Source organism: Pundamilia nyererei, unplaced genomic scaffold (assembly GCF_000239375.1).
Source record: "Pundamilia nyererei isolate P.nyererei 1_Seehausen unplaced genomic scaffold, PunNye1.0 scaffold00134, whole genome shotgun sequence".
Taxonomy (NCBI): domain Eukaryota; kingdom Metazoa; phylum Chordata; class Actinopteri; order Cichliformes; family Cichlidae; genus Pundamilia; species Pundamilia nyererei.
In genome coordinates, this window is record NW_005187535.1 from 1,622,731 (window position 1) to 1,634,182 (window position 11,452).

An 11,452-nucleotide genomic window follows, 5' to 3' on the forward strand; every position below is an offset into this window, starting at 1 on the left:
GCATGCATAAAAAGAATACCCGCAGATCAACAAAGTTTCACCCTTCAGCATGTTCTGCTATCCTGTCTTTATTTCATAACTAATGAAAACAAAGCAAATGTTCCCACTTAAAACAGAATAAATGTTAATGGGTATCAGCTTAGTACAATTTTCCACTCAGAAATAAATGGAAATTCACAAGAATCTCAGATTGGTACATTTCCTTCAAGCTCATTGCTGAAATTGACATTTTGCACGGTTCATACTGAGTTCTACCATAACAGAGGGAAGAAAACAAAAAGGCAGGACCCTTGATGTAATGAGAAAACTCAAGGAGGGAAAGCAATGCCTGTAACACCATTGTCACCCTGTAAACTGTGCCAGAGTCTTGCTGGTGTTTTTGTTTTTTGTGCACCTCTCACTTTTTTGTAACCTGCCATGTGCAGTGCTGAGAGCAGCGGGGAGGCTGGCGTGGGCAACTTAAAGACATAATTGTACTTCTGTGTCCGTCATTGTAGCCAGTTTAATGGAGCCCAGAGATTTTTAGATTTCACAGAGGGAGATGCTGGAACAGTCTGAAAAGATGAAAGGTTCTGGAGAAAACTGTGAAAAAAGTTGTTTGCTTTTTGAATTGATTTCTTCTACTGAGTGGTGACACCTTTCATTCAGCCGAGTACTGCATCAGGTTTGGAGCTCCAGTATTAACGGTGACAGGATTGTGGTGACACAGCTGGCACACAAAGTATCAGTATTAGTTCAGGCAAGTCACAAAGTCCAAGTCAGCCAGCAACCCCAGTACATTAGCTGACACAACCCATCTCAGTGCCAGCCTGTATCTCCTGATGGCTCAACTAACTACCCTTCACAAATCCAATTGGCAAATATTATAGTGGGCACACCATTTAAGTTTGTTGAACAATGTACCACCAGGTTCGGTAATCCAACTTCACCTTAGCGTATCCATTTCATGCTGTCTAACGTAATCGATGTCCTGGATGAGGGTTCTGTGCTCTTATTTCCAAGAACAGAGTCATGCTGCCAAATATAAATTACTGCAGAAGGAACTGGAACAGTCTTCTCTTGACCAAACTGCTCCTGACTGAAATGTACATGTGCACATTTGTATGCAGGAGAGAATGACTAATAAGAGATTCTGAGTGTAATCACTCTCTCTGTTCTTTAACTCATTGTAATGAAATAATAACAAATGCAGGATCAAATACAGGACTCTACAAAAGAAAAGAAAAATGAAATACGCAAGGCTGGCTTTAACATAAACCTTCTCTTTCTCAGCATGTTAACAACAGTCAGGGACTTTGAAATTCGACACAAGAAAAACAAACCATCCAATCAGCATTAAGCAGTTGGTTATTTTGTTTTGAACGTGTAATGTAATGCAGAAAATAATGCACTCCTGTGCATGTGTGTATTTATGCTTTCTGATGTGAGGTAACCTATGATGTTTGATTTAATCTTGGTAATTAGGTCTCTTGGAGTTCAGAAAAGAGTGCAAGTCTAGCCTGTGGTTTAATTGCATCATTGAATATGTTGTAATTTGGGCTTCCATTCACTTCTTATAATGCTATCGTGAGCCTCTGTTTTTCTTGCGTGATGCCACAGATAAAAAAGACAGTGAGAATAATAACTGGCTGTTCAACTAAGCGGCAAATGTCAGTGTGTGTTTATATCATCCTTTCTGCTTAAACCAGAAGTCAAACACAGCTCCTTGTAGTTTACCTGCTAGACTTTACAGTTGCTGAAAAGACTGGAGTTCATCCTTGCACAAGCAAACAGGAGAACATCTTATCGCCTTCAGTGGAGCTACTATTTATTTATTTATAGCTGTTTCTAGAGTGGAGTAATTTAAGTATTAATTAAGCCTTCCAGTTCATCAACAGCCATAACACATCTCAGCTGTTCCTCGTGGACTTTGGTGTTTTATGCATTTAATAAATATTCTCTGTGCATAATGTCAGCAATCCCATAACAGATATTTTTTTAAATCTATACATTAAAAAAAACCTTAAATGCAGTTTGTTTGTTTTGCCTCAGCTGTAAATTCATGGAAAACCAAGTGGCAGGTTTTGAACTTTACGGCCCCCATGCTTTTGTGTGCACCAATTAATGCAAGTATTGCATTACTTTCATCAAATTACATTTTTCAGTAACAGAGTAATGTAAAGTCCTACTGTGTTAAATTCAGTAATCACAACACAACTGCAATTATGTCGTTACTTGCATTACAGAGGTTCTGAATTTACTGTATCTGCATGGCAAGTGGATAGAAAAAAAAAACTTCAAACATGGCCTTTATCTTGCGCTACAGTAATCTTTTATTTTAGTTCAAGAGCAGGAGAAGGAAAATAATGGAGCAGTCTACACCTTTTGAGGAGTGAAAAACTTGTAGACTGCTCCCCCTACATGTTTTGAGGAGTGGAGTGAACAGTCGAATGAACAGGAGCACAATGGTAAAGTGAAAACTGGATCCAGGACAGAAATAAGTGGATTTTACTGCAAAAACAACTCCGGCTTTTTGCAAGAATCTGCACAGAAAGCTAGTAAAGAACCCAGAGTAAACATTTCAGATCACCATATGAAGTAATGTGAAAGCAATGTAAAGAGTAGTGTAATATTATATCTCCAGGTCCATATTCAATTCAAAATCTTAGTATAATGGCAAATAAAGCATGGTCATAAAAAGCAATTGCTATTAGTACGGCTGGGCCATATCATACCGTTCACGGTAATACCGGTATAATGTTAGGCAATGAAAATGAGAAAAAATGAGAAAATGAGATATCGTGATAGCGCAGTGCCTTTGTGTTCATACGCACATGGCGGAAAAAGCACGGCAGCGACAGAGAATGAGAAGGGCGAAAGCGTATCGTTGAATGAAACAGATGAACCATGTTTACAATTGGTTTGTAAACATGATGTAACTTCAGTGGTGTGGAACTGGTTTGGCTTTCGTCCGGCAGATGCACACCAAAGCACATTTTTTGGTAGAGCATGCAAGCGGGCCGTCATTATTACCGAACCAATTTTATGTGGTACGCGGCGCTAAAAAAATCGCTCAAAAAATGTTTTAGTACGACTTTGGTAAGCTACGAAGCCGCACCGCTTGATGGATTGTCGGAGCATTACGGCTACCGTAGTCAGGAGCCTCGCGGAGTGATACGTACTGTGCTTTAACATAATATTACCGCATTGTGTGTATATAACCAATTTTTACGTTTTGTGGGTATTATGCATGGTTACGCTCAGGATATATATATATATATATATATATATTGTACATATATTTATTAGTTTCAGATGTAGCCATTCTTGTATTTTGCTTGTTTACATTATTGTATTTTGCACAACTCTGTTGCTTGTGAAGCTCGCACACAAGAATTTCACTCACATGTGCTGTACCAATGTACCTGCACATGTGATGTGACAATAAAAGTGATTTGATTTGATTTGATTTGATATGTCGGCCAATTTCCACTGGAAATGCCTTTTTGTTAAACTGTCAGCAAGGAATTTGCATTTGCACTGTTAAATTTTTATATAACTTTAATGCACATAAAAAACAGCTGCTTGTTTAAGTGAAAATACATTGATGGGTTTTTTTTGCACTAATAAAGTTAATGAGTTATTTAGTATTTTGTCTCACATTAATTATATTGTCAGTAATATCGTTATCGCATTTCATGATAAATATTTTTGGCCATATTGCCCTGCCCTAGCTATTAGTTTCAGCTGTATTTTATATTTAGCCAACAAAAGCTAACTAATATCTTGTGAACACTTTCATGACAGCATGAAAATGTTAGCATTCAGCCTAGGTACAATTATAATAGCGTAAGTCCAACAAGAAAAGTTCAAGCTTCACGCTCCATCATTTTTTATCAAATTTTAACAATAAAACACTGCATCCCACAACCGCACAAAGTAAACTGATGCATGTCTAAATCTGTTAAGAAAACGCAGACTGTCCCACCTGTATGCATATGGATCACACCTCCCGAACCAATAAGATTTGAAAAGAAAGCAAAATCACACAAGTAGGAGCTGAATGTATGTCTGGGCAGGTAACATGGCCAGTGTGTGCAGGTGGTGGCGTGATTATACTGAATGTGAACGAACCTTAAGTCTTATTTAGCTCCATTGATACTGACTCAGAGTTGCATGTTTAGAATAGCTAAAAACCTTAATCGGCTTTGTATGTAGCCCTAGCTTCATTCTTGGAGTACTTCCCGGGAAAATATCAAGTATCATATCAGCCATCACTCACTGGATGCAGTCCCTAAGCATGAAATCACTTGAGTTGCAACACTGACACCCACACACTGTTCCTGCCACGCAGACAGAAAAAGCAATCAAGGTATGACGGTTAGGATATGACATTCCAGGGAGTAAGCGCTGATTTTCTACACAATTGGCATGCTGTGACATGGGGTGATAGTGGCAAATCCTAACAAGTCACTCTGTCAAACCACAACTGCACAATTTACATCTGTGGTTTACAACCTTCACAGCCTTTATATCTTGGGGTAGTTAGTTGGGTTTGGGAGTAAAGTGGTCTCTGTCACTTAGTATGGATATCATACTAAAGAGAAACAGAGCACAGGGTTGCATAGCTTAAGAAGAAGGAAGAATAGAGGAACAAATGTTAAGCCTGTTAAAAGTCCAGGAATCCATAGAAATCTCCAAGCATGGAAAAAACATAAATATAATTGACTTGTAGATTCAAGTAAATGCCTAACATATGTCATTATCTGAAAGAATTGTGAGACTACTTGAGTATCATAGGTGTAGTTTGTGAAGAGTTTTTATAACAATCATTTCACAGCCTCACAGTCACATTCACTGTTTTCATAGTAAAAATGTCCTTGAGATGTGTTGTTTTGTACAAGAGAGTGTGTTTGTACAACTTCAGAGCTAGACCTCTAAATATCACACACCGAAAATATGTTTAACTTGACTTCCACTGAGAAAGATGAAGAGGTCCATACACTGACAAGATTTGGACAACTGTGCAGTGGATTTTAAACTAAGCATTTAAGATGTGACTGTAGGGCAGCCTTTCAGAGTTTAGCGAACATAATGTATTAACAAACGCCAATGCTGCCAGTGGAAACAATGAACTAGTGTTTTTTGATGATGTACAGAGCTGCAGTCTCTGGTCTGATTCAGACAAATGCTGTGAAAATGAATAATGAACCAAAGCATACTGCGGAAGCAACCACACCCAGACTTGCTCAAGGCAAAGAAAAGGAATGGGATAGATGATCAGGTGACCATCTATAGCTAAACTGGTCATCTGATCGCAACCCAAAACAACATTCTTTTCAGATATTGAAGAGAAAACTGAAGGTAGATACCCACAAACATAAATTATCAATGCAATGCTTTTTAAAAAAAACAATAACTTTGATCTGAAGCTGAAAGACTGCACTTCGATCACATCTTGATTGTCTGAATTAAAATCCACTGTTGTGTTGTACAGAGGCATAATTACACAAAGTTTGCCATGCTTATGGACCTAACTGTACCTTCTAGCAGTACAGAAGGGTTTATTAAATTAAATAAAATCTGTCTTATATCATAAATGACTCGAACGGGTCCATGTAAAATCCAACTGATGAGATTTCCCCGGTCTTGGGTTGCAAACCCTTTCTGTCTTTGACTATTGATTGAAAACGTTCTGCCAGTGAAGCCCTAAGACTTTAACATCGATGATTGCCGCAGGTGGAAATGGTTAATGGATAAATATCCTTAGCTTACTTCACCTGCTTTCATGTTTGTAGATCAGTGTCTGTGAATCAATATCTGTCCTTAATAAATCTTCCCTGCATACAGTTGGCCCATCCTGACCAGGCAAATCAAATCTCTGGCCATCATACCATTACAAAAGAGTGGTCTGATGTCTGGGTGAAAGCACCGAGCCCTCAGCCAAGACATTTCTTTTTTATTGAAAAGAAAAAAAAAACATATAAGAGGGCAAGAAGACACAAGAGGAGAGAAAAGGTTCCATTTTTAAGAAATTGGATGCAAGCATCAGAACAAAGATGGGGTATTTTGTGTTCAGAAGACTACAATTCAGAGCAGGTCTATCTGTGCATAGTATATATGGTGTTAAGGATGGATGAAATGAATACAGTGTTCTTGTGACTGAAAGTAGCCAGTCATAACCTAATCTAAAATGCCCCCGGGACAAGAGTCCAAGTTGGCTTCTCTAAGGGCAAACCAATCGGTGTGCAGAGCGTTCAGGTGCAAACACAAATAAAAAATACATCAAATACAATAACCATGAAAAGCATCTATGTAACTATTTTCTTTTCTTTCTTTCTTTCTTTCTATTTTCTTTCTAAATAGGATCAGACAATTACAATACATAACCATACTAAAATGTATCCTATTACAGCTATAAAAAGCTTTGACTGTTTTGTGAGGTCATTATATAATTTAAATTGCAGTCACAGTTTTCTATTTAGTTGTAATGCTCTTCTTTTTTTAATATCACAGTCAAGGAAATGATCACAAAAAGCTCAACATTAGACCCTTACAGAACTACAACACTGACTGGTTTATCTGTATAGGGGCACTCTTAGCCTCCACTGACATATTGCACTATGAGCTCTGTCTGAAGCTGCATTAGACAGCTGCGATGAAAGCTGTAAATTACCTGGCAGATATTGGCTAAGGTCTGACGATTTTTACTGTCACTTTTTTCTTTTTTAATCAAGTGATTACATAAGAACAATAAATTTACAGTTAAAGAGAAGACGCATTACTTGTTGATGTTACATGGTCCTTAGCTGCAGATGAAAAATGTTAGGAAACTGGAACTTTTTAGGCACATACAGCAATAACATTTCCGTAAAGCAAAAGGAAATATAAATACGTCTCATATACAACATACATCTTTGCAGTTTTGTGTTAATGCAAAACACTAAAACTTGCTTTGCTGGAAGAGCTTGTCTACTTCATGGCTTTGCTAGAGATATTTATCACAACTCAACTTTTCCACAATCCGATTTAAGTGATCACGGACCTTTCGTTCCACATTAACAAACCACACGAGATAAACTAACACTGGCATTTCATATTATTTAGTTATCTGATGTCCCATCCCTTTAAAACAGCCCAAATTAACTGGTCCGAATTTATATTAAAGGCTATCTGTGCTTCCGATGATAACTGACGGAAGAAGAGGCACATTTAACAAGGTTTGCCAGTCCCTTCATGTGCCCGGCGCACTCACATATCCTTGAGAATCAGTCATACAAGAGCACAGAGGCGTGGAAGACAAGAAGGACTTTGTGAATGACAAGAAGGATTGCAACTGTGTAAATGCATTCAATAAGAACAGTCCTAACACTTTAAAAGCAAAAAGGAAACAATCACCTAAAGCCTCAGCTTGTAGAACACTTCTAAAAGCTGAGTTTCACATTTCAGTCAATGATGCCGGAGAAAAATGATGCCGGCTCCAAAAAAATAAATGAATAACACTTAAACAATGTCCCTTAACAGAGAAACTCGCATGTGACAACCAGCATTTTCAGTCATCACTTTCTGTGATGACAGAAACCAGAAAATCAGATAAACAGTGCGAACTCCAACCAGTTTGTTTTCTTTTCTTTCTTTTTTTTTACCTATGCTTCCAGACCTCCTCTTGCGCTCTTGGCACCCCCACACTGCCCGCTGTTCATCCGGCCCATCACAGCAGGTAGGTCCACAGCAGACAGACTATGTATTACAGTGTCCAGAGGCAGATTTATAAAGTAAGAACGAAAAAACAACCTGTGAGTTAATTAGCTCTAGTCCAGTTAAGCAGCACTGGGTCTTTTTGTTTGTTTCACTCTTGATGTCTGTAAATCACTTTTTAAAGTAAATGTCGCTCTCTTTGCAGTGCGGTCCGCTGTGCGCTGTACTCAACGCTGCGCTCTTAATGGCGCTCCGCGCTCCTGTATTCCACAGAAAGCGATGTAGAACAAGGACTCCAACTTCCGGTGTCAAGTTTCAAAATACAACTCCACATGATGAACGGCAGGAACAATGTATGTGTGTTTCTATACCTGAGTCAGTCTGTATAAGCACAAGCACTATCAGAATTGTAATAATTTCGGTGGTGACATTTATTTACCCATATAAATAAAAATGATTAGACTTTAACAAATGAATGTGGCAATAGAAGGTGATTTAACATTAGGTGCACGAATAAAATGAGCAGGAAAAAAGATGCTGGAGAAAAAAAGGCCTGCGGGGAAACTATAATGAATCAAAGTTATTAAGTAACAGGTCAAAATGCTACACTAATATATCACAACTCCAAAAAGTTAAATATGCTCCTGCCTTATGTGAGAGGTTTACTTGAGATATCATGTAGGACTGTGTATGTTGTGTCTAAGCAGACTTCACAAAATCAGCGCACATCTATTGCATATTAAGTTTGATTTCAGCTTTAATTAGCTAGATAGATAGATAGATAGATAGATAGATAGATAGATAGATAGATAGATAGATAGATAGATAGATAGATAGATAGATAGATATGATAAAATGAATAAAAATGCAAAATATATTATATATTATATATATACTGGACAAAACCAGGAAATAACTGTCCATCAATCCATTTCTTACCAGTTATTCAGTTCCCACCATGGTCGGTGGGAACGTAGCCTATCCCAGCTACTATAGGCCAGTCTGTGCAGGGCTAACACAGAGAGACACAAAATATTCACAACTATGGATAATTCAGAATCACCAGTTGCTGGAGAACCCAGAGAAAGTCACGCAGATAAATGGAGAACATGCAAAATGCGTACAGAAAGCCTTCACCGAACAGTGGATTTGAACCCACTGCTTGTTATGAGGCAGCATTGCTAACTACACCGTGCCATCGTGCTGTTCTCAAAAAAAAAGAAAAAGAAAAAAAGGTCAGAAATATAAAACCCAGTGACACCCAGGCTGAGCCCACGCTCTCAGCTGTCTAGGTAAAGCCGACGATATAACGTGTCATACATTTATTTCAAAGGTGTTTAATTTTCCTCATTTTTCTTTTTCCAAATGTCGCAACATGTTGTGATACCTGTAAAACTGGTATTCGCTTCGATTGCAGATACTTTCTTAGTACAACTGTATGATGGATATTTTATTTAGGCTATAAATTTTACACCTTTCCCTCTAAATCCATATACAAAAGTTAATTTGGCATGATTTGATTTATTATGAAACGAAATTCGCTTAACTTCCGGGAGGCTTATTCCTAAACATGGTTAGCTTTATGTAGGTCCGTTCCCACCGGTACTTTTAACTGAATGTGATTGAATGTTTTTCCTTTCTAACTCAAGTGTTGGCCCTGAAGAGGCGATCACAGCAGAGTTTTCCATCTGGAATATATATAATAAAAATAAAATACTAAATAAGTAATCACTTGATGATTACCAGTGACACACAGTGATTGGAGTGGGGAGTGGGCGGGAAGAAGTGAAAATAGACATCATTAAATAAATGCAATACATAAATAAATAAATAAAATAAAATAAAACTATCCAGCAGAATCAAGAGGTAACACGAATAAATGACTCCAAAGTCAGCACATCTTAAGAGATTCGTTGTGTGCACTTTTTAATGTTTGGTAACATTGAAGCTCCAGTGGTTTGCTGGCAGTAAGGAATCCATCACGATTCCGCCCCCAGTATCTTAAAAGGGAAACAAAAAACAGAAAACGTCAGTAAGAGGCGGCATTTAGCTGATAAATAAATAATTAAGTAAGTAAATCTTGTCCACTCTTAGCCATGGATGCAATTAAAAACATGGTTACATGCAACATTGCAATAAAAAATACACTGTAAAATGAGGAAGTCATTTTCATAGTCATACTGGTCAGAAAATAACCGAGTTTTATTGTTTTAAAGTGTGTTTGTGTGAGGTATACTACCTCCCTCTAATCCTAGATGTTTGTAGGCAACTCAACTCAGAAATACCTGCACAGAAATACTTTGAATGGGACAAAGCATAATTTACCCATCAACACGGATCAAAGAGAACAAAAAAGAAAAGAAAAAGAAAATAGCAAGTATATGGTATATAGAATACCACAGGAAGCCCTTTCCAATGGGTGCCAGCAGGAATAGGATATTAAGAAATTAGTGGTGTGAATTCAAAAGATTTCTGACAGCTCATCTGATTTCTCTATTAAGAACAATGCATTCATAAGAGCAGCTGAGAAGCTGCTCCGACTTTTCTACTCCCAGGAGTTGATCACAGCTTGAGGAAGTAAAAAAGAGTGGAAACAAGTCAAATATCAAAAGCAACCAAAATGACATTTGATTTGTGTTTTGTTGCATGATATATGAAAGAGTAAATGACCTTAGACAACAACCTAAACATCTGCACTACATTAGAATTCTGACAGAAGTTTATATGTAAGAAATATTAAATGTCAGTTTGCATTTTGAATTAAGCATTTACTTTTACGTGGCATTTACCAATCAAAGGACAGCGCTGTCCTGCTTGGTTCTGTGGCAAACAATGGCACGTGTGATATGAGCAAGGCTTTCGTTTCTCTTTTTGACCTTTGTTTCTTTACACAGAAGACGTTACATGGGTTGGTTTTTTTTTGTGTACGATAAAACAAGACTTCAAAGACTTTGTTCATGATATTGAGCTCATCATTGATAACTATAGCAAACAAAAGTAATCTATTTAGGTATTCCAGAGCCTAATATAATAATGAACATGTTTTCTTATTATTTTATTACAGACAGTATGTCTGCAGCTATTCCTTTGACTTCTCTGCCTTCCTGAATGTCCATGAGGCAGTTTTGGTTTGGCAGTGTAGAGAATAGGTAATGACACAATATCAGTTTTCATATTTTATATCATACAGAAGTTTTTTAAATAAGCTGTTTCAAAAAACAATTTCACCATGTGGTAATACAGAAACAAGTTAGATAACATGCTTGTAGGCGACTGAGACCGCTGAAGCATGAAAGTGGGGGTCATGTAGAAAACCCACATGCTGATAAAGCAACAAGATTCATGAGGGAAATGATACTGGAAACCATGTTTATTATCCCGTCTCTTCAATTTCAGCTCTGTAAACTGGCTATACGCCTGCAGTAACACAGGGTCCTCAACCATCAGGAAAATGAAAATATGGTTAAATGGAAGTTCAGTTCATTTTAAAAGAAAATTTGCCTCTTCTGTGTCAAAAAGGACATACAGTTTCAACTGCTGACATTTTTGTCACAGATGATGCTCATAAAAATGACAAATTAGCATTAAATTTTGCTCATTTCTCTTGAACATTTGCAGCCTTTATTTTTTTTACAGACAGTGATAAACAGAAAGTAAAGAGAGGAGGTGAGTGCTGTACGTTGGCATCGGTGATGCTGGTCAGGAGAGAGCCGCCATGTGAATTTTAAACTGATAACACGATGATTCAGGGGGGAAATGAATGGGCCATGAGGCA

At 37.6% G+C, this 11,452-nt stretch overlaps 1 protein-coding gene across 1 annotated transcript in view; it reads right to left on the minus strand.

Moving 5' to 3' along the window:
• gcgrb (glucagon receptor b) overlaps positions 1 to 7,710 on the minus strand; it is a 51,899-nt gene extending 44,189 nt beyond the window's left edge. Inside the window, exon 1 of the mRNA XM_005743692.1 lies at positions 7,626 to 7,710. The gene's annotated coding sequence lies outside the window, so the exon portion shown is untranslated. The remainder of the gene's footprint in view (positions 1 to 7,625) is intronic.
• Positions 7,711 to 11,452: the final 3,742 nt, after the last annotated feature.